The sequence below is a fragment of the Pleurodeles waltl genome, chromosome 6 (genome assembly GCF_031143425.1).
Source record: "Pleurodeles waltl isolate 20211129_DDA chromosome 6, aPleWal1.hap1.20221129, whole genome shotgun sequence".
Classification (NCBI taxonomy): Eukaryota; Metazoa; Chordata; class Amphibia; order Caudata; family Salamandridae; genus Pleurodeles; species Pleurodeles waltl.
This window is the reverse complement of record NC_090445.1, coordinates 1,552,382,509-1,552,405,302: the sequence shown is the minus strand read 5'-3', so window position 1 is coordinate 1,552,405,302 and position 22,794 is coordinate 1,552,382,509.

Here is a 22,794-nt window from a genome sequence, read left to right as displayed (position 1 = left end):
CATTAATAAGTACAAGCATTGGGAGAGAACGAGAGACCCAGACGTTGAAAGACACTTGAAAACATAAACACATTAAAACACTTGTAGACAAGAAAAGTGTAGACGGTGTCTCTGGGAGGCATGAAGACGATTGAAGACGGATTCAGGAAGTCAAATGAACACAAACATGGGGAGACCCTGAGAGAGACATGGGGAGAGCCTTGAAGACACTAAAGCCTCAGTCATTGAAAGAGATTGGGAGCCCACCCTGGGAAGACATGGAAACAGACGCTCAGCGAAAAAGACACGGCTAGACACGGATATCAGCATAATAGAAACTAGGAAACAAGGAAATTGCCAACTTTGTGGAGACTCAGAGGGACAGAGATAGGGGAGGGCACAGGGAGACACTTACACAGCAGGAGCTGGGACATTGAGAGTCATGGGCACTAAGAAACACCCAGAGACATGAATACAAGGATACTCTGGGAAACAGAAAGTGATTACAACTGAGAGACATGGACTCAGAAAGATATTGGGAGACATGGGCATGGGGAGGGGAAGCACAGTTACAGGAAGACTCTATGAGACAGGGATGCATTGCGACACCAACACAGCGAGAAATAGGCTTCATAGACACTGTAAAGTATGGAAAAGAAGCCATTGAGAGAAAATGGGAGACAGCAGACAGGGAGAATATGGGAAACTGGAACTCAACAAGACACAGGCAGAGGCACAACATCAGGAGATATAGGCACAAAGAAACAGTGGGAAGTGCCGATTTGGGGAGACACCAAGAGATCGGCTTTTAGAAATGGGGTATTTGGTTGGTAGACAGGTTATCCCCTGTTCAAGCCAGGACCCTCACTCTAGTCAGGGTAAAGGAGAATCACCCTCAGCCAACCCCTCGCTCACCCCCTTGGTAGCTTGGCACAAGCAGGCAGGCTTATCTTCAGAGTTCTAGGTGTAAAGTATTTGTACCAACACACATAGGTGGTCATTCCAACCTCGGCGGTAAAAGGCGCTTACCGCCGTTCAGAAGACCGCCATAACACCGCCGCGGCCGCGGTAAACCGCCACGGTCATTCTGACCCACAACAGTCAAACCGCCAAAATACAGACATCCACAAAAGTCCGCCACACCAAAGGGCAGCGAGAAACTGGCGATGACCAAACCTCCACCGTCACGCCAACAGAAATACGCCCACACTATCACGACACACGAATCCACGCAGCGGTCTTTCAACCACGGTATTCCATTGGCGGTACACACCGCCGCGCTCAAAATACACACACACTTACAAAATACAACCACATTGGACAATTCAAAATACACACACCTGATACACATACACACACCACTCCCACACACCCATTACAATATAAAATACACACCCACATCACCCACAAACCTCCACTCCTAGATATTCGTGAACACGCACCGAGAAAAGACATCCGAGCACCCAGACGCCCAATTCACTGTCACCCAGCAATATTTGCACGCACTTCACACAACACAACAATACACATCACCACACTTAGCACCACACAATCCACCCTACACATCACCCACACCACCCCATGGCACCGCAAAGACACCCCAGGTTCTCTGGTGATGAACTCAGGGTCATGGTGGAGGAAATTGTACGAGTAGAGCCACAGCTGTTTGGGGCACAGGTGCAGCACTCCACCATTGCCAGGAAGATGGAGCTATGGAGCAGAATAGTGGACAGGGTCAACGCTGTGGGACAGCACCCAAGAAATCGGGACGACATCAGGAAGAGGTGGAACGACCTACGGGGGAAGGTGCGTTCCATGGTATCCAGGCACAACATCGGGGTGCAGCGGACTGGCGGCGGACCCCCACCTCCTCCCCCAGAATTTACAACATGGGAGGAGCAGGTCTTGAACATCCTGCATCCTGAGGGCCTCGCAGGAGTAGCTGGAGGTATGGACTCTGGTAAGTCTCATCTTCACTACTTCTTCCCCCCCACCCCACCTGCATGCCAACTCATACCCCCACCTTCACCCCCACCCCCATCACACCTACTCCTTGCAAATGTCTCACCATCACAACCTACCCATCCCAACACCTAGCCCTGCATGCGTCCACAAAGCATGGACACCCATCACCTAAGCATGCCCACTGCACATACACATACAACCCCCCCCCCCAACCACCGTCACAACAGCCCCCACAAAGGAATGCCAGCACTGGGGTACACGGGCACCCACCCATTGCACGCTATGGCACACACAGAAGCAATAACCATACTTTTATACCCCTGCAGAACCCGAACGCCAGGTCACCGCGCAGGAGGGTCCACAAATGTCCACTCCACCGCCAGAAGAGGCCCACAGTGAGGACAGCAGCTCTGTCTCCCTGGATCTAGATGACCAGCCCGGTCCATCGGGGACCTCGGGACAGTCGGTTCCCCTCACACAGCCACAGGCCACAGCAGACCTTCCCCCCTCTGGAAACACCAGCACAGCACCCACCCAGCGGGCCCATACCTCTGTCCCCAGGACACGTCAATCAGCGGTGTGTCCACCACTACAGGGAACCCAGGCTAACCCAACACCCCAACAACAACAGGGACCTGGGGGCAGTGGTAGTGGGCACACGGTCCAGGGGACAGAGGCCCATGGAAACAGGGGAACTGGGAGGGCTGCTGTGCGACAGGGGGGGGACAGGCCCAGGGAACCCACTCTCCACAAGGCCCTCTCCTCCATCATGGGAGCATACCACCACTCCCAGGAGACGATGGCGACGGTCCTGGCCAGGTTTCAGGAGATCCAGCTTCTGCAGGAGCAACAGTATATGGGGTTCAGGGAGGAACTAAGAAACATAAGTTCCGCCATGGGTACCATCGTAGTGGCCCTGAATGAGGTAGTCACCACATTGCGGGACACTGTGGCACCTCAAAGGGCCCCTGACACTAGCATGCACCAAGAACTGCCTACCACCTCCGCCGGCGCTAGTGGACAGGAGGCCCCGACACAAGACCAACAGGCCACCAGAACCCCACCCCCTGCAGAAGGAGAACCACCCCGCAAGCGGGCCCTGAGATCCAGGAAGAAGACAGAGTAAGATGTCAAGACCCCCGCCAGCAAAGGATACCGCCCTGATTGTCATCCCACTGTCCCACATTGTCACCCTGTCCAACCTTAAACTGCCCCTGCTCCACTTCCCACAGGCATTTGGACAATGCACCTGTGAAACTGATAGTCTGGACTCTGCCATGAACAATCCTCCACCATCACCCCTCACCGATTTGCAACTACCCATCCAATTTAGAGCACTTGAATAAAAACACTTATTGCACAAAACAATCTGGAGTCTGGCTGTGATTTAGAACAAATGTATTAGACATGACCGTGCCAAAATGTTCATTCACATTGTGATGCCAACAAACCGCTGTCGCACAGCTGTAGTCCATGGGTAAACAAAGCAGATGTCACGCAGTGGGGCCCAGATCTCTGAAAACGGAAGGGAAAGTCACAACACAGTTACCATACACTGGGGGAAAAAGTCAGACAGTAGAGAGGTAGGAGTCTTTAAGTAAATGTAATATGCCGGTGTGTACTCTTACCTGTGTGTCATTGAAAATACTGCTGTATTACTGTGTTCCTGTTCTCTATGTCGTCCTCTTCGGCTTCCTCCTCTTCACTCTCCACAGGCTCCACAGCTGCTACAACACCACCATCTGGACCATCCTCCTGCAGAAAAGGCACCTGGCGGCGCAAAGCCAGGTTGTGAAGCATACAGCAGGCCACGATGATCTGGCACACCTTCTTTGGTGAGTACATTAGGGATCCACCTGTCATATGGAGGCACCTGAACCTGGCCTTCAGGAGGCCAAAGGTTCACTCGATCACCCTCCTAGTCCGCCCATGGGCCTCATTGTACAGTTCCTCTGCCCTTGTCCTGGGATTCTTCACTGGGGTCAGTAGCCATGACAGGTTGGGGTAACCAGAGTCCCCTAATAGCCACACCCGGTGCCTCTGGAGTTGACCCATCTCATACGGGATGCTGCTATTCCGCAGGATGTACGCGTCATGCACTGAGCCAGGGAACTTGGCATGGGAGATGTACTGGTCAGCCAAACACACCATCTGTACATTCATGGAATGATAACTCTTCCGGTTCCTGTACACCTATTCACTCCTGCTGGGGGGGACCAAAGCAACATGTGTCCCATCAATGGCACCAATGATGTTGGGAATATGTCCAAGGGCATAGAAGTCTCCTTTCACTGTAACCAAATCCCCCACCTCAGGGAAAATGATGTAGCTCCGCATGTGTTTGAGCAGGGCAGACAACACTCTGGACAACACCTTGGAAAACATGGGCTGGGACATCCCTGATGATATGGCCACTGTTGTTTGAAATGACCCACTTGCTAAGAAATGGAGTACTGACAGCACCTGCACTAGAGGGGGGATCCCTGTGGGTTGGCGGATGGGTGACATCAGGTCTGGCTCCAGCTGGGCACACAGTTCCTGTATAGTGGCTCGGTCAAGCCTGTATGTCAGTATGACATGTCGTTCCTCCATTGTCGACAGGTCCACCAGCGGTCTGTACACAGGAAGATTCCTCCATCTCCTCGCATGTCCCAGCGGACGGTGCCTATGGACAACAGCAAGCACAGAGTCAATCAACCCACAGGTACGTAACCACAGCTTGCACATAACACGATTCCCAATGCATTGAAAGGTTTGTATGAGTGTTGGTGCAAGGCCTAGGTATGTGTGATGCAGTAGAAATTAAGCCAGGTGGGCCCTTGAAATGGCGGCTACCGGACCTGTGAAGTGCGACAGTGGGATGTGAGGTCAATGCGCTGGCGTGGCACACCGCGGCGGTAGGCGGTCGAAGACCGCGGCGCAAAGCCGCATTGGTTAACATTGAACCCTATGGGTTTCAGGAGCCAATGACGATGTGCGCCGGCGGTCGCGGTACGCACCGCCGCGGTATGCACCGCCGCGGGCGTGACCGCCATTTTCTATCTGCTTAATCACTCGATACCTGATCTTCCACAGGAGAGGACCTACACTGCAAGTGCTGCTGTGACCTCGGTCTGGAAGAGACAATGGCTCATGCAACTGGGGAAAGGGCCCCTGCCTTCACAGCGGAGGAGTTGGAGAAACTTGTGGATGGGGTCCTCCCCCAGTATGCGCTACTCTACGGTCCTCCAGACCAACAGGTAAGTACACAGGGACCATGCTTAGTGGGCAATGCCTGGGTTGAGTGGGGTGGATGAAAGATGGTGGGGAGGGGAGCGATTGAGGCATGCATCAAACGACAGATGAGAGCATGTGCCACATGGCAAGGGTGGGGATGGGGGGCCACTCACATCGAGCATGCAGAAGGTGATGACAAGTATTCTCTCCCTGTACATGTCACATAGGTCAGCGCCCACCAGAAAGTCGCGATTTGGTGTGCCATCGCCAAGGACGTCCGGACCCTGGGGGTCCACAACAGACGGGCACCCACTGCCGGAAGAGGTGGGAGGACATCCGACGCTGGAGCAGGAAGACGGCGGAGGCTCAGCTGGGGATGGCCTCCCAACGTAGGAGGGGTGCCAGTCGTCATTTGACCCCCCTGATGTCCCGGATCCTGGTGGTGGCCTACCCCGATTTGGATGAGCGCGTGAGGACATCACAGCAGACACAAGGGGGTGAGTACAAATACATTCTGCTGACATTGCGCGCAGTGGAGGTGTCTGGGTGGGGGAGGAGGGCTGTTGGTATCCCTAGGCCAGGGCGATTTCTGTAGGCTAGGCCCCTCCATAAGGCATGGCCCTGTGCCCCCGCCCCCCACCTCTGTAGGGTGGCAAGTACAGGTATCCATGGCCCTGTGTCATCTATGTGTGCAGTTGTCAGCCATAGGCTTGTAGGCCATGTCCCACGGATTGCGTAGTGGACCCCAAGTGCACGGCGTAGTGCAGGGGGCTTCTGTGTCTGTCCTCTCCGCCAACGGTGTCGCCAATGCATGCACTCAACATGTCTTTATTTCTCCCCCCCCCCCTTTTTTGTGGTCTTCCTGTTCATGTGTGCATTAGCATCATCAGGCGGAGGAGAAGTGGCATCGGAGCACGAGGGAGCTGCATCCCACATGGCCCTGGAGGGCCATGCAACGGAGTCCGAATACACAAGTGGGACGGAGGGCGAGGGGAGCTCCACAGTGGGGACTCGTGCTGATGTCAGTGACAGCGACTCGTCCTCTGAAGGGAGCTCCCTTGTGGTGGCAGCAACATCCGTGCCCCCCGCAACAAAAGGTATAGCCACCACCCAGCGCACCAGCACCACCCTCCCAGCAGCCCCTCAGCGTTTGCCCCGTGCCCGCTCACCCAGGAAGGTGGGCATCTCCTTCGCCCCAGGCACCTCAGGTCCTGCCTCTGTCGCCCCTGCTGCCCTCAGTGAGGAGGTCATTGACCTCCTGAGGACCATCATTGTTGGGCAGTCTACCCTTTTGAATGCCATCCAGGGTGTACAAAGGGAGGTGCACCAGAGTAATGCATACCTGGAGGGCATTGATTCGGGTCAGGCTGCCCATCAGCGATCGTTCAACGCTCTGGCCTCAGCACTGACGGCAGCAATTGTCCCTGTCTCTAGCCTCCCACCTCCAACTTCCTCCACCCAGACCCAATCCCCTGTACCTCTGCCTATCCCAGACACACCATCAGACCAGCCTGCACACACCTCAACACCCAAGGGCAGCTCATCCAGACATAAGCACCACACATCACACAAGCATTCACACAAGCAACATCCACATGCAGACATACCAACAGCCACTGCCTCCACTGTGTCCCCCTCCTCCTCGTCTCCCTCCTCCCTCCCTGTGATGTCTCCACTCACACTTGCATGCATAACATCTTCAGCCACTACGTCCATCACCAGCACACCCACCAGAACACTCCGCACACGTGCAGTCACCACCCCCACTACCATTTACACGTCCCCTGTGTCCTCTCCCAGTGTGTCTGTCACCCCCTCTTCCAAACTACACAAACGCAGGCAGCCACCCACCCAACAGCCATCCACCTCACGACAGCCTCCAGCCCAAGCACCTACACCCAAAGACACCAGACTTCACACTCCTACAACCACATCCTCTTCCTCCACTCCCATACCCACTACACCTACCCGTCCCTCTCTTTCCAAATTGCTTTTCTTTTCCAAACTTGACCTCTTTCCAACAACTCCCCCACCCCGTCCATCTCGTAAGACTCCAATCAGCACCTCAGCCACCACAAAACCGGGACCTGTAAAGACTGTTTGCCATGGACTGTGGAGTCCCCCACCATCAAGGGCATCCAGTTCAGCTAGGAGCCAAGGCACGGCCAGCCCACCCCCGGAAAAGCATCCGAAGATTGCCAGTGCCCGGCGCGAGAGACCAAAGACCCCAGGGACCAAAATCCCTACTTTGGCTCCGGCAGGAAGTCGGGTGCCACCTGGTACACGTCAAAGGTGTGAAATGGCCACAAGCGTACAGGGAAGGGTGGGAAGGGCAGCACGCCCGACAAGTCCGGCAGCAGGCCAGCTGGCCAGGAGGGCCCCACCAGCCCCATCCCAGGTGTGCAGGAGGACACCCACAGGCCGGGTACTGCAGCCCAGGAGGGCCGCGCAAGCCACCAGACAGATGGGCAGGAAGGCCCCGCCAGCCACATGTCAGGTGGCGAGTGACATCCATGCCTGGGCCGGATCCGCTGAACAGGACACTCATCTCAAGCACTGCTCCGCTGGGCACCGCCGTCTCAAGAAACGCTGAACAGGGCACCGCCGTCTCAAGAACCGCTGAACAGGGCCCTTCATCTCAAGCACTGCTCCGCTGGGCCCTTCATCTCAAGCACCGCTCCGCTGGGCCCTTCATCTCAAGCACCGCTGAACAGGGCACCGCCATCTCAAGCACCGCTGAACAGGGCACCGCCATCTCAAGAACCGCTGAACAGGGCCCTTCATCTCAAGCACTGCTCCGCTGGGCCCTTCATCTCAAGCACCGCTGAACAGGGCACCGCCGTTTCAAGCACCGCTGAACTGGGCCCTTCATCTCAAGCACCGCTGAACAGGGCACCGCCGTCTCAAGCAGCACTGAACTGGGCCCTTCATCTCAAGCACCGCTGAACAAGGCACCGCCGTCTCAAGCACCGCTGAACTGGGCCCTTCATCTCAAGCACCGCTGAACAGGGCACCGCCGTCTCAAGCACCGCTCCGCTGGGCCCTTCATCTCATGCACCGCTGAACAGGGCACCGCCGTCTCAAGCACCACTGAACTGGGCCCTTCATCTCAAGCACCACTGAACAGGGCACCGGCGTCTCAAGCACCGCTGAACAGGGCACCGTCGTCTCAAGCACCGCTGAACAGGGCACCGCCGTCTCAAGCACCGCTGAACTGGGCCCTTCATCTCAAGCACCGCTGAACAGGGCACCGCCGTCTCAAGCACCGCTGAACTGGGCCCTTCATCTCAAGCACCGCTGAACTGGGCCCTTCATCTCAAGCACCGCCGTCTCAAGCACCGCTGAACAGGGCATCGCCGTCTCAAGCACCGCTGAACAGGGCACCGCCGTCTCAAGCACCGCTGAACAGGGCACCGCCGTCTCAAGCACCGCTGAACAGGGCACCGCCATCTCAAGCACCGCTGAACTGGGCCCTTCATCTCAAGCACCACTGAACAGGGCACCGCCGTCTCAAGCACCGCTCCGCTGGGCCCTTCATCTCAAGCACCGCTGAACAGGGCACCGCCGTCTCAAGCACCGCTGAACTGGGCCCTTCATCTCAAGCACCACTGAACAGGGCACCGCCGTCTCAAGCACCGCTGAACAGGGCACCGCCGTCTCAAGCACCGCTGAACTGGGCCCTTCATCTCAAGCACCGCTGAACAGGGCACCGCCGTCTCAAGCACCGCTGAACAGGGCACCGCCGTCTCAAGCACCGCTGAACTGGGCCCTTCATCTCAAGCAGCGCTGAACAGGGCACCGCCGTCTCAAGCACCGCTGAACAGGGCACCGCCGTCTCAAGCACTGCTGAACAGGGCACCGCCATCTCAAGCACCGCTGAACAGGGCACCGCCGTCTCAAGCACCGCTGAACAGGGCACTGCCGTCTCAAGCACCGCTGAACAGGGCACCGCCGTCTCAAGCACCGCTGAACTGGGCCCTTCATCTCAAGCACCGCTGAACTGGGCCATTCATCTCAAGCACCACTGAAGTGGGCCCTTCATCTCAAGCACTGCTCCGCTGGGCACCGCCGTCTCAAGAACCGCTGAACTGGGCCCTTCATCTCAAGCACTTCTCCGTTGGGCCCTTCATCTCAAGCACTGCTCCGCTGGGCACTGCCGTCTCAAGAACCGCTGAACTGGGCCCTTCATCTCAAGCACTGCTCCGCTGGGCCCTTCATCTCACGCACCGCTCCGCTGGGCACCGCCGTCTCAAGCACCGCTGAACAGGGCACCGCCGTCTCAAGCACCGCTGAACAGGGCACTGCAGTCTCAAGCACCGCTGAACAGGGCACCGCCGTCTCAAGCACCGCTGAACAGGGCACCGCCGTCTCAAGCACAGGTGAACAGGGCACCGCCGTCTCAAGCACCGCTGAACTGGGCCCTTCATCTCAAGCACTGCTCCTCTGGGCACCGCCGTCTCAAGAACCGCTGAACTGGGCCCTTCATCTCAAGCACTGCTCCGCTGGGCCCTTCATCTCAAGCACCGCTCCACTGGGCCCTTCATCTCAAGCACCGCTGAACAGGGCACCGCCGTCTCAAGCACCGCTCCGCTGGGCACCGCCGTCTCAAGCACCGCTGAACTGGGCCCTTCATCTCAAGAACCGCTGGTCCATTGGCGGAAGGGGCAGGCCCGCATCTGTGTCGGGCTGGGCTGCACGAAGCACTCTGGGCACTAGTCCCCCTCCAGTACCAGTGGAGACTGTTATCCACTTGAGAGACTGTGGCTTTGCACTCCCCAGGATGGCACAGTGGGCAACCCACCCACTGTAGAGACTTGAGAGACTGTGGCTTTGCACTCCCCAGGATGGTACAGTGGGCAACCCACCCACTGTAGAGACTTGAGAGACTGTGGCTTTGCACTCCCCAGGATGGCACAGTGGGCAACCCACCCACTGTAGAGACTTGAGAGACTGTGGCTTTGCACTCCCCAGGTTGGCACAGTGGCCATGGAGGCCCCTCGTGGATCTGGCGTCGTGGACTCATCTGGCTGAGGTGCCCCCCCTTCCCTTCCCCCTGAGGTGCCTGTAGTTTTCCTATCTGATGCCCCTGCAGTGTTCTCTCCGTTGGAGGCAGGTATCCTGTGTGGGCTTTGCCCATGTGTTTTGGCCCAGTGGCCCACGAACAATGGCTGATAGACATATCGGACTGGACAATTTATGTATATAAAATTATTGATGTGTGATATATTTTATACTCAGTCTTACAATATAATTCTAAATTTGTAATCATTTCCTTTTGCCTTTGCATTCTTCCAGGGGGTTTGGGGGGGTAACTGTGATGTGTTGCTATGCATTGATGTGTGTTGTAGTGGGTGAGGGTGGGGGTGGGTGTGTCGCGTATGTGTGTCCCGTAATATTTTCTCCTCCCCCCTCCCCTGTGTCGTAGGTGCAGTACTCACCGTTGTCTTCTGCGCCGGCGTTCGTGCTCCTGGTAGAGGAGCAGGAAGACAATGGCTGGTAGGATGTGGAGTTCGGGTTCCATGCTGTCCAGATTCCTCGTGAGGTGTATGGAGGTGAGCGTTTTCCGTTTGAAATGTCTGTTTCCGCCGTGTTTTTATCGGTGGGGCTACCACCCCGGAAAAGGTGGAGGATTGGTGGGTTGTGATAGGGTGGGGGGTACATTGTCTCCCGCCTGTCTGTTGGCGGTGACCGCCGCACTGTTTGTTTGTCCCGCCGTGGCGGGCGGTGTGTTAAAGTGGCGGTCTCTGTTGGCGGTTTCCGCCAGGGTCGGAATTGCATTTTTTTTACCGCCAGCCTGTTGGCGGTTTTGCCACCGCTTTAACACCGACCGCCAGGGTTGGAATGACCCCCATAGTACCTTAATGAAACACTACAAAATGACACAACACAGGTTTAGAAAAATAGAACATATTTATCTAAACAAAACAAGTCCAAAACGACAAAAATCCAACATACACAAGTCAAGTTATTAATTTGAAAAGTAAAAGAGTCTTAAATCCTTTGGTAAACAGGTAAAACACTGTTAGCGCTGAAAAGTACCTGGGTAGCGTCAAAATAACACGCACGGCAAGTGTGCGTCGAAAAAGGTAAGCGGTGTGTCGATTTCTCACCTGTGAGCGAGGTTGTGCGTCGTTTCTCCTTCTCTGGTCAGGTCGGCGTGCGTCGTGTTTCCTCCCCGCAGGGGAGCGATGCGTTGATCCAGGTAGCACTCGGGTCCGGGCAGGCGTTGGGTTGTTTTTCCGCACCCAGCAAGGTTTGCATCGAAAATCCTGCCGCACAGTAATAGCAAAACCGTGCTATGTGGGTTGCAATGTTACCAGCCTCCATTAGCGCTTGGAGATTTCTTCACAAGCAGGAATGCACAACAAAGTCCAGTCGTTGTCCCCTTTCACCAGGCAGAAGCAGCAACTGCAGGATAGCTCCACAAAGCACAGTCACAGGCAGGGCAGCATTTCTCCTCAGCTCTTCTCCAGGCAGAGGTTCCTCTTGATGTCGAGAAGTGATCTAAAGTCTGTGGTTATGGGTGCCAATCTTATACCTATTTTGGCCTTTGAAGTAGGCTTACTTCAAAGGAAAGTCTCTCTTGTTTGTGAAATCCTGCCTTGGCCAGGCACCAGACACACACCAGGCAAAAAGTTAGGGGAGACCACGCCAAGGATGCCAAGCCTAACATCGGCATTGGGGGATGTGGGCATGGAAGAGAGAGAGAGACTCGAATATTAGGAGACAGTGACACAGAGACATTGGGGGGGCATGGCTACTGAAGGACATGACCTTGGGAGACACATGTACAAGAATACACACACACAGTGAGTCACTCGGTGACACCATGAGACACTAATGTGGGAGACATTGCAAATCATGAACACCAAAAGACACTGGTAGACAAGTGCACATTAAGACATAAGAAGAAATAGATACAGGGAAAAACTGTAAGAAATACAGAAGTGGAGGCACATTGGGAAACCGAGGCACAAAGATAAGCTAAGTTACACAAACACATGAATACTCAGACACTGGGAGACACAGACATGGGAAACCCTAGCAGACACAGTCAAAGGCACAGAGAGACAAAGACACTCTGATAGACTAACACTAGGAGACAATAAGAGATAGTCTCACATAAGATGTATATCTGGATTTCAGCCAGTATGCCCTACGTTATTTTCGATTCAAGTTATCTATAGTTTATATTATATTTGTATCTAATTGGCATTAGGAATGAATGCCATCACAGCCCCTGACTCTTAGGACCACAAGCACCACAACCCAATGCAACCACCTCTCAATTGGTTCTCGTGGTGGCACATCTTACCTGAAGCTGAAGGCGCAGGGCAGCGTCCTTGTCGCGAGGCAAAAGCCTGTTGTCTGGGGCCAAGACTGCAACATCCCTGCTCTGTGGGCTGGGTGGGATGCACACCACCTAGTACGGTTCTGCCCTGATGATCCGTGATACCCCAAAGAACTTTTCAAAGTATCCATCATGAAAGAAAGATACTGTGGCATTGCACCAGAGAAGAGACATAAAAGAGAGCACATATTTAAGGGATGAAAACAATATCCTGCGAGTCAGCTGAGGTACAAGGGCCACCCCAATAGTTCCACTGAGATCCCCTTGGCACTGCTTACCATCAATTCACTTTATCACAAAGACTGTCCCACAGATTGCGCTGTGCAGTGTTTGCCATTAATATCGCTAATGAATGGCCTCTTGTCCTCTATTATATACAGTATTTTCCATTCTGTGTGCTAGGATTAAATCACTTTTCTCTTTACAAGCCAAAAAAATACTGGCTGGGCAGTGATGTATTAATTGTTTGATGATATCTCTCGAGGTTTGAGGGTCTAACCCCACAACACTTCCATGAGTAAGCCTTGGGCTGTTCGACCTCTACGCACAAGTGATAAAGTGGTGTACTTGATGTTCAACGTTTGGGTCCAATAGAATGTTTTATCCCCAGGAACTACAGTTAAACAGTCCCAAATCACGTGATCTTAGCCAGTAATTCCTGCTTGCCCTGGAACTCCTAAAAAAGGTTCCACAGAGGTTCTCATATTGACCACTGTTTATTGTCATGTAAGTCATTTACACCAAAAAATTTAAATATGAACCTATTCAGATGTCTAAAAATATGGGCTGATTTCCACATTGAAGACACTAAATTGTGTGACATTCTGCCCCATAATTTAAATAAAACATGTGGAAGGATGTACTCATTAAGGTCTAGTAATGGAAACATAGTTTAATAATGGCAGGGCATGAACCTGTTTGTCGTGGTAAGCTGCTAGAGCCTCATAGCCATGGCTGTTCACTAGACCCTTGTGTAAGGGGAAAGCCAGTACCCATAACTACTCCTGGTATGAACTTGAACCAAATAATAATGGCAGGGAACAAGAGCAGTGTGTTCATGGCACGAACGTAGAGTCATATGTTTATGCCTGTGTGCTGAGACGTGTGGTTATGGCAAGGAGTTGGAGCCTTGTGTCCATGGGCGTGCACCATACTCTCGTTCTGCATCCATGAGGGTTCTTCTCTTTTTGTTGGATGGTCTGCAATAGGAGTGTGTGGTGGTGGTGTCTCAGGGCCCGTACCTTCTCTATTTTCAGCTGCTGTCGACCCCATGAGCTAAACCCGGCTTCAGAATTCATCATGGGCAGGGGTCCAGGATAAGGTCCTGACATAATTCAATATAGTTGTTTTATCACCTTTTCAGTCGTTCCATAAACCAGTCATGGTGGCTATTTCACATAATTAGACAATCTCATCCCTATTGTTCATTTACTACCTAAGGCTGTTATTGACCATGCTTCACCAGTATTGGGGTGCGATTTTTTATTTTAATTGATGATTCCCAGCTTATTTTCAGCTTGAAGAACAAGTGAAAGACATCTGCTCAGTTGTTAATGCTGTAACGGTGTATCTATCAGGCAATTTTCATCAATCCTACTGGACTGCATTACAGATCTCCCACTCTTTACCAGTTCTTGGTCACTCACAGGTTTTGGCCAAAGTCTATATCGAACTAATGTGGTGCAGAGCTTGAGTACTCCGTTTAACGGGGCTATTCGGTTGAGCCAATAGATTGGTTCAGTTCTCATTGCCTGTGCATGTTTGGGTTTATTTCAACTGAAACTGGGGTGAATCCACCCTTTTCATTTTTTTTGCACATCAAGTCACTTAATAAACATATTTGTCTCCCATACCAGGACATTATCATTCCTGCAGCTATTGTTTTTTTGGAAGCATGGAAAATCTAATTATGTCTCTTCTGTTCTGTGCTCCGCATTAGCTGCAATTGCAGGAGTGCATCTTTTATTAATCTGGTGGGCCAGCAGAGCCTTTTAGGATTCCTAGGCCCATATTTATACTTTTTGACGGTAAACTGCGCTAACGCAGTTTAGCGTCAAAAAATTTAGCGCCGTCTAACGCCATTCTGAAGCGCCATGCGGGCGCCGTATTTATGGAATGGCGTTAGCCGGCGCTAGCAGACCGGCGCTGCCTGGTGTGCGTGGAAAAAAACCATGTAGACCAGGCAGCGCCGGCGTAGGGGGAAAATGGCGTTAGGGCGTCTTAAAATGGGGCAAGTCAGGTTGAGGCAAATAAATCGCCTCAACCCGATTTGCGCCATTTTTTTCGACGCCCAGACGCCATTTAAATGACTCCTGTCTTAGTAAAGACAGGAGTCATGCCCCCTTGCCCAATGGCCATGCCCAGGGGACTTATGTCCCCTGGGCATGGTCATTGGGCATAGTGGCATGTAGGGGGGCACAAATAAGGCCCCCCTATGCCACAAAAAAAAAAAAAAAAAAATTTAAAATTATACTTACCTGAACTTACCTGAATGTCCCTGGGATGGGTCCCTCCATCCTTGGGTGTCCTCCTGGGGTGGGCAAGGGTGGCAGGGGGGGTCCCTGGGGGCAGGGGAGGGCACCTGTGGGCTCATTTTGAGCCCACAGGCCCCTTAACGCCTACCCTGACCCAGGCGTTAAAAAGTGGCGCAAATGCGGGGTTTTTTGACCCGACCACTCCCGGGCGTGATTTTTGCCCGGGAGTATAAATACGACGCATTTGCGTTGCCGTCATTTTTTTAGACGGGAACGCCTTCCTTGCATCTCATTAACGCAAGGAAGGCGTTCACGCAAAAAAATGACGCTATTTGCCCATACTTTGGCGCTAGACGCGTCTAACGCCAAAGTATAAATATGGCGTTAGTTTTGCGCCGAATTTGCGTCGAAAAAAACGACGCTAATTCGGCGCAAACGGAGTATAAATACGGGCCCTAGTCTTGTTTCTCAAGTCAAGAGTCAGAAGTACACATGATACATAGGTGCGGGGGCGCGAGGGTTCTGCAGCACCCACAAAATAATCATTCTGGACTTCAGAAAGTGAATCAACAATAAAAACTGCCTTCACATTTGCAATGTGTTCAAATGTAGAGGTCGAATGTCAGTCTATGTCTTCAGACAAATTGCTACTCATCCTGTTAACAGAAAGATTGTTGTTTAATTTTGTTTCTTTGACTGAAAATTGAGAGACTTTTTTAAAGTGAACTCTGACTGTCTTGCTGGGGGTATAGGGAGTGTGAAGGAAAGGCTGTAGCCTGTCATTTTTATTAACATACAACAACATTTAAATACCTGTATATGAACTGTACAAATATTTCAAAATATATCAGCAGTAGGGACAGTACAAATGAAGTACATTTTTTGGTAATTCTGAAGAGTGATGAAAACAGTTTTTAAATGGACCAAAACAAATCAAGTCAAATTACTTGGCAGTGCACAAATTATAAATGGTTGTGTAAACAAAATGTTCACACATTATCATTTCTGCCCTCTCTAGTTGTATCAGTAAAACTGCATGTCTGTGTAAATTCAGTGACCATTTTCAGAGACGTTTATAAATGACAGTAAAGTCCCACACTATGCTTTAGTGATACATTTGCAGCAGTGTGCTCCAAAACGTGCCACCAGCTATGTACCACACTTTTACCACTCTCCTGCTGAATGGGCATGACTCCTTTGCTATATGTGTTCTATATTTTGTGGTGGTTGGATTTTTTACAATCCGTTTATGACACTGATGGCAGCACACCCACTCTGGAAATTGGTTTAGCTCCACTGCACTTGAGGCCGCCTCTTCAGGTCTTCGACCAGTTCCTCAAAAGTTATTTCATTATACAATTAAGGGGGTCATTCTGACCTCGGCGGTAAAAGGCTCTTACCGCCGGTCAGAAGACCGCCATTCTACCGCCGCGGCCGCGGTAAACCGCCACGGTCATTCTGACCCACAACTGCCAAACCGCCAAAAACCCAACATCCACGGAAGGCCGCCTCATCAGCGGTCAGCGATAAACTGGAGATGACCAAACCTCCACCGTCACGCCAACACAAACACGCCCATGCCATTACGACCCACGAATCCACGCGGCGGTCTTTCAACCGCGGTATTCCATTGGCGGTACACACCGCCGCGCTCAAAATACACACACCCATACAAAACACAGCCACATTGGACAATTCAAAATACACACACCTGAGACACATACACACACCACTCCCACACACCCATCACCATATAAAACACACACCCACATCACCCACAAACCCCCCCAAATCGAAATTCTGAGACAAGGCGCAATACACAGAGAGAGAGCACAGGGAACGCAAACCACAACACACACAGGAACCCAACATCATCACCCACACCACATCCACGCACACATCACCACACACCACCACTCACATCACCACAAACACCACCCCACACCTCATCCACACCACCCCATGGCGCCCCAAAGACACCCCAGGTTCTCGGACCAAGAACTCAGGGTCATGGTGGAGGAAATAATTAGGGTAGAGCCCCAGCTCTTCGGCACACAGGTGCAGCACACCACAATAGCCAGGAAGGCGGAGCTATGGCAAAGGATCGTCGACAGGGTCAACGCTGTGGGACAGCATCCCAGAAACCGGGAAGACATCCGAAAGCGCTGGAACGACCTACGGGGGAAGGTGCGGTCAATGGTGCTAAGACACAACATCGCTGTGCAGAAGACTGGCGGCGGACCCCCACCCACTCCACCCGAATTCACAGCATGGGAGCAAGAGGTCTTGAACATCCTGCATCCTGAGGGCCTCGCTGGAGTAGGCGGAGGAATGGACTCTGGTAAGTCTAATCTCAACTACTTCACCCCCCCCCCAACCACCAGCATGCCAACCCACACCCCCACCCTCACCCCCAACCCCCCAGCACACATCCTCCCTGCCAAAGTCTCACCAGCACAACCCACCCAACACAACACCAATCCCTGAATGCCAACACAAACCATGGACACCCATCACCTTAGCATGACCACTGCACATACCCATCACCCCCCCCCAACCACCCTCACAACTCCTCCCACAAGGGAATGCCAGCACTGGGGGACAAGGGCACCCACAAATCGCACGCCATGGCACACACAGAAGTAATAACCATACTCTTTTACCCCTGCAGGGCCCGAACGCCAACACACCGGCCAGGAGGGTCCAGATTTGTCCATCCCGCCCCCAGAACAGGCCCCCAGTGATGACAGCAGCTCTGTCGACCTGGAACCTGATGACCAGCCCGGACCATCAGGGACCTCTGGACAGTCGGTTCCCCACACACAGACACAGGCCACAGCAGACCCAACCCCCTCTGGGAATACCAGCACAGCTCCCACCCAGCGGGCCCATGCCTCTGTCTCCAGGACGTGTCAATCAGCGGTGTGTCCGCCACTACAGGGCACCCAGGCTGACCCACCACCCCAACAACAACAGGGACCTGGGGGCAGTGGTAGTGGGCACACCGTCCAGGGGACAGAGGCCCGGGGAAACAGGGCAACTGGGAGGGCTGCTGTGCGAGAGGGGGTGGACCGGCGCAGGGAACCCACTCTCCAAGAGGCCCTCACCACCATCATGGGAGCATACCACCACTCCCAGGAGACGATGGCGACGGTACTGGCCAGGTTCCAGGAGATCCAGGCACAGCAGGAGGAATGGTACATGGGGTTCAGAGACGAACTCAGGAACATCGGTTCCGCAATGGGGACCATCGTCCTGGCCCTCAACCAGATAGTCAACACATTGCGGGACCATGTGGCACCCTAAAGGGCCCCTGTCAGTAGCCCGGACCACGAACAGCCTACCACCTCCGCCGGCGCTAGTGGACAGGAGGCCCCCACACAACGACAGGCCACCAGAACCCCACCTCCTGCTGAAGATCAACCACCCCGCAAGCGGAACCTGAGATCACACAAGAAGACAGAGTAGGATGCCAAGACCCCCGCCAGCATAAGATACCCCCTGATGTCATCCCACTGTCCCACATTGTCACCCTGTCAAACCTCAAACAGCCCCTGCTCCATCCTTCCACAGGCATATGGACTGTGCACCTGTGAGACTGAGAACTGGACTCTGCCATGGACATTACTCCACCCCCACCCATCACCGTTTTACTATCATGGACCTATATGCAGCACTTAAAATAAATCACCAATTGCACTTCAAAAATCAGGAGTCTGCTTGTATTCTTAACAAATGTATTACACATAACGGTGCAATAATGTTCAGTTGCATTGTGATGACAACATACCAATGTCAATAAGCATTAGTCCATGGGCAAACAAAGCAGAAGTCACGCTGTGGGTCATACAGCTGTGAAAAGGGAAGGGAAAGACAAAAATCAGTTAAAAGGAACTGGGGGGAAACACAGAAAGTAGAGATGCAGGAGGCCAGAAGTAAATGTAAAATGGCGTGGGTGATTCTTACCTGTGTGCTACTGAAAATACTGTTGTATAACTGTGTCCCTGTTGTCCGTGTCGTCCCCGACGTCTTCCTCCTCTTCACTCTCCACAGGCTCCACAGCTGCTACAACACCACCATCTGGACCATCCTCCTGCAGGAAAGGCACCTGGCGTCGCAATGCAAGATTGTGAAGCGTACAGCAGGCCACGATGCTATGACACACCTTCTTTGGTGAGTACATTAGGGATCCACCTGTCATATGCAGGCACCTAAACCTGGCCTTCAGGACCCCGAAGGTCCGTTCTATAATCCTCCTAGTCCGCCCATGTGCCTCATTGTACCGTTCCTCTGCCCTGTTCCGGGGATTCCTCACTGGGGTCTATAGCCAAGGCAGGTTGGGGTAACCAGAGTCACCTATTAGCCACACACGGTGTCTCTGTAGCTGTTCCATCACATAAGGGATGCTGCTATTTCGCATGACATACGCGTCATGCACTGACCCAGGGAACTTGGCATTTAGATGGGAGATGTACTGGTCAGCCAAACAGACCACCTGGACATTCATCGAATGGTAATTTTTTCTATTTCTGTACACCTGCTCATCGTCTTTTGGGGGTACTAAAGCCACATGGGTCCCATCAATGGCACCAATGATGTTGGGGATATGTCCAAGGGCATAGAAATCACCCTTCACAGTGGCCAAATCACCCTCCTCAGGGAAAACAATGTAGCTCCGCATGTATTTCATCAGGGCAGACAACACTCTGGACAAAACCTTAGAAAACATAGGCTGAGACATCCCTGATGACATGGCCACTGTTGTCTGAAAAGACCCACTTGCCAAAAAATGGAGTACTGACAGAAGCTGCACCAGAGGGGGAATTCCTGTGGGTTGGCGGATGGGGGACATCAGGTCTGGCTCCAGCTGGGCACACAGTTCATGTATAGTGGCTCGGTCAAGTCGGTATCGAAGTATAATATGTTGTTCTTCCATTGTCGACAGGTCCACCAGCGGTCGGTACACGGGAGGATTCATCCTTCTCCTCGCAAGTCCCAGCGGACGGTGCCTAGGAAGGACAACATGGAGTACAGAGTCAAGCAACCCACAGGTACGTTCACCCAGCTTGCACAGTACACGAATCGATATGCATTGAAAGGCTTGTATGAGTGGCAATGCAAGGCCTAGGCCTGTGTGACGCAGTAGTAATTAAGCCATGTGGGCCCTTGTAATGGCGGCTCCCTGACCTGAGAAGTGTGACAGTGGGATGTGAGGTCAACGCGCTGGCGTGGCACACCGTGGCGGTAGGCGGTCGAAGACCGCAGTGAGAAGGCGCATTGGTTAACATTGCACCCTATGGGTCTCAGGAGCCAATGACGATGTGCGCCGGCGGTCGCGGTACGCCCCGCGGCGGTACGCACCGCCGCGGGCGTGACCGCCATTTTCTATCTGCTTAATCACTCGAGACCTGATCATCCACAGGAGAGGACCTATACTGCAAGTGCTGCTGTGACCTTGGTCTGGAAGAGCCAATGGCTGCTGCGACTGGGGAAAGGGCCCCTGCCTTCACTTCAGAAGAGTTGGAGAAACTTGTGGATGGGGTCCTGCCCCAGTATGCGCTACTCTACGGTCCTCCAGACCAACAGGTAAGTACACTGGGTGCACGTTGAATGGGCTATGCCTGGGTTGTGTATGGTGGATGTAAGATGGTGGGATGGGGAGCGAATGAGGAGTGCAAGGCACAACAGATGAGAGCATGTGCCACATGGCAGTGTTGGGGAGGGGGGGCAATCACATCTAACATGCAGAAAAATTTTGAAATTTCCTTTCCCACCCTGTACATGTGAAATAGGTCAGCGCCCATCAGAAAGTCGACATTTGGCGTGCCATCGCCAAGGAAGTCCGGGCCCTGGGGGTCCACAACAGACGGGGCACCCACTGCCGAAAGAGGTGGGAGGACATCCGCCGCGGGACCAGGAAGACCGCCGAGTCACTGCTGGGGATGGCCTCCCAACGTAGGAGGGGTGCCAGTCGTACCTTGACCCCCCTGATGTCCCGGATCCTGGCGGTGGCCTACCCCGATTTGGATGGGCGCGTGAGCACATCACAGCAGACACAAGGGGGTGAGTACCAGCACATTCTGCTATCTTTACGCGCAGTGGAGGTGTCTGGGTGGGGGAGGAGGGCTGTGGGTGACATTAGGCCAGGGCGCTTTCTCTAGTGTAGTCCCCTCCTTTAGGCATGGCCCTGTGCCCCCGCCCCCCACCTCTGTAGGGTGCCAAGTACAGCAATCCATGGTCCAGCATCACCCATGTGTGCATTTGTTGTCCATAGACCTGTAGGCCTAGTCACAAGTACTGAGTAGTGTACCCCGATTGCGCGGCATAGTGCTGGAGGCTCCTGTGTCTGTCCTTTCCGACAACGGTGTTGACAATGCATGCACTCAACCTGTCTTTATTTCTCCCCCCACCCTTTTTCTTTATCTTCTTGTGCATGTGTGTATTAGCATCATCAGGCGGAGGAGAATTGGCATCGGAGCACGAGGGAGCTGCAACTCACAAGGCCCCGGTGGGCCATGCTACAGACACCGAGGTCACCAGTGATATGGAGGGCGAGGGGAGCTCCACAACGGGGACCCGTGGTGACACCAGCGACACTGACACGTCCTCGGAAGGGAGCTCCCTAGCGGTGGCGGCAACATCCGTGCCGCCCGCCTCAACAGGTACAGCCGCCACCCAGCGCACCAGCTCTGCCCTCCCAGCAGCCCCTTATCCTTCGCTCTGTGCCCGCTCGCCCAAGAAGGCGGGCATCTCCTTCGCCCCAGGCACCTCAGGCCCTGCCCCAGTTACCCCTGCTGCCCTCAGTGAGGAGGTCATTGACCTCCTCCAGACGCTCATTGTTGGGCAGTCTACCCTTTTGAATGCCATCCAGGGGGTAGAGAGGGAGGTGCATCGGAGCAATGCATACCTGGAGGGCATTCATTCGGGTCAGGCTGCCCATCAATGATCGTTCAATGCTCTGGCCTCAGCACTGACGGCAGCCATTGTCCCTGTTTCCAGCCTCCTCTTCTAACTGCCTCCACCGTCTCCCAGTCTCCTGTTCCTCAGCCTATCCCATCCACACCATCAGACCAGCCTGCACACACCTCAACACCCAAGGGCAGCTCATCCAGACATAAGCACCACAGATCCCACAAGCATTCACACAAACAACATCCAGATGCAGACATGCCAACAGTCACTACCACCTCTGTGTCCCCCTCCTCCTCGTCTCCCTCCTCCCTCCCTGTGACGTCTCCACTCACAACTGCATGCACACCACCATCAGCCAGTACTTCCATCACCACCACACCCTCCAGTACAGTCCGCACACGTGCAGTCACCACCCCCACTGCCATTTACACGTCCCCTGTGTCCTCTCCCACTGTGTCTGTCACCCCCTCTTCCAAAACACACAAACGCAGGCAGCCACCCACACAACAGCCAACCACCACACGACAGCCTACGTCACAAGCACCTGCACCCATAGACAGCACACCTGACTCTCCTACAACCACATCCTCTCCCTCCACTCCCATACCCACTGCACCTACCCTTCCCATTGCTCCTAAAAAACTTTTCCTCTCCAAACTTGACCTCTTTGCACCACCTGACCCACCCCCTCCATCTGGTAAGAGTCCGAAGAGCACCTCAGCCACCACCAGCCCTGGATCAAGTCTGACCATTGTGCACAGGTTTTGGAGTCCACCCTTTCCCAGCACAGATACATCGGCCAGCAGCAAGGGGACAGCCAGCCCCCTCCCCCTGGAAAGAGAACCCGTAAAACCAAGGGCCGCCGTGAGAAGGCTGACACGGCTACACTCAAGGAGC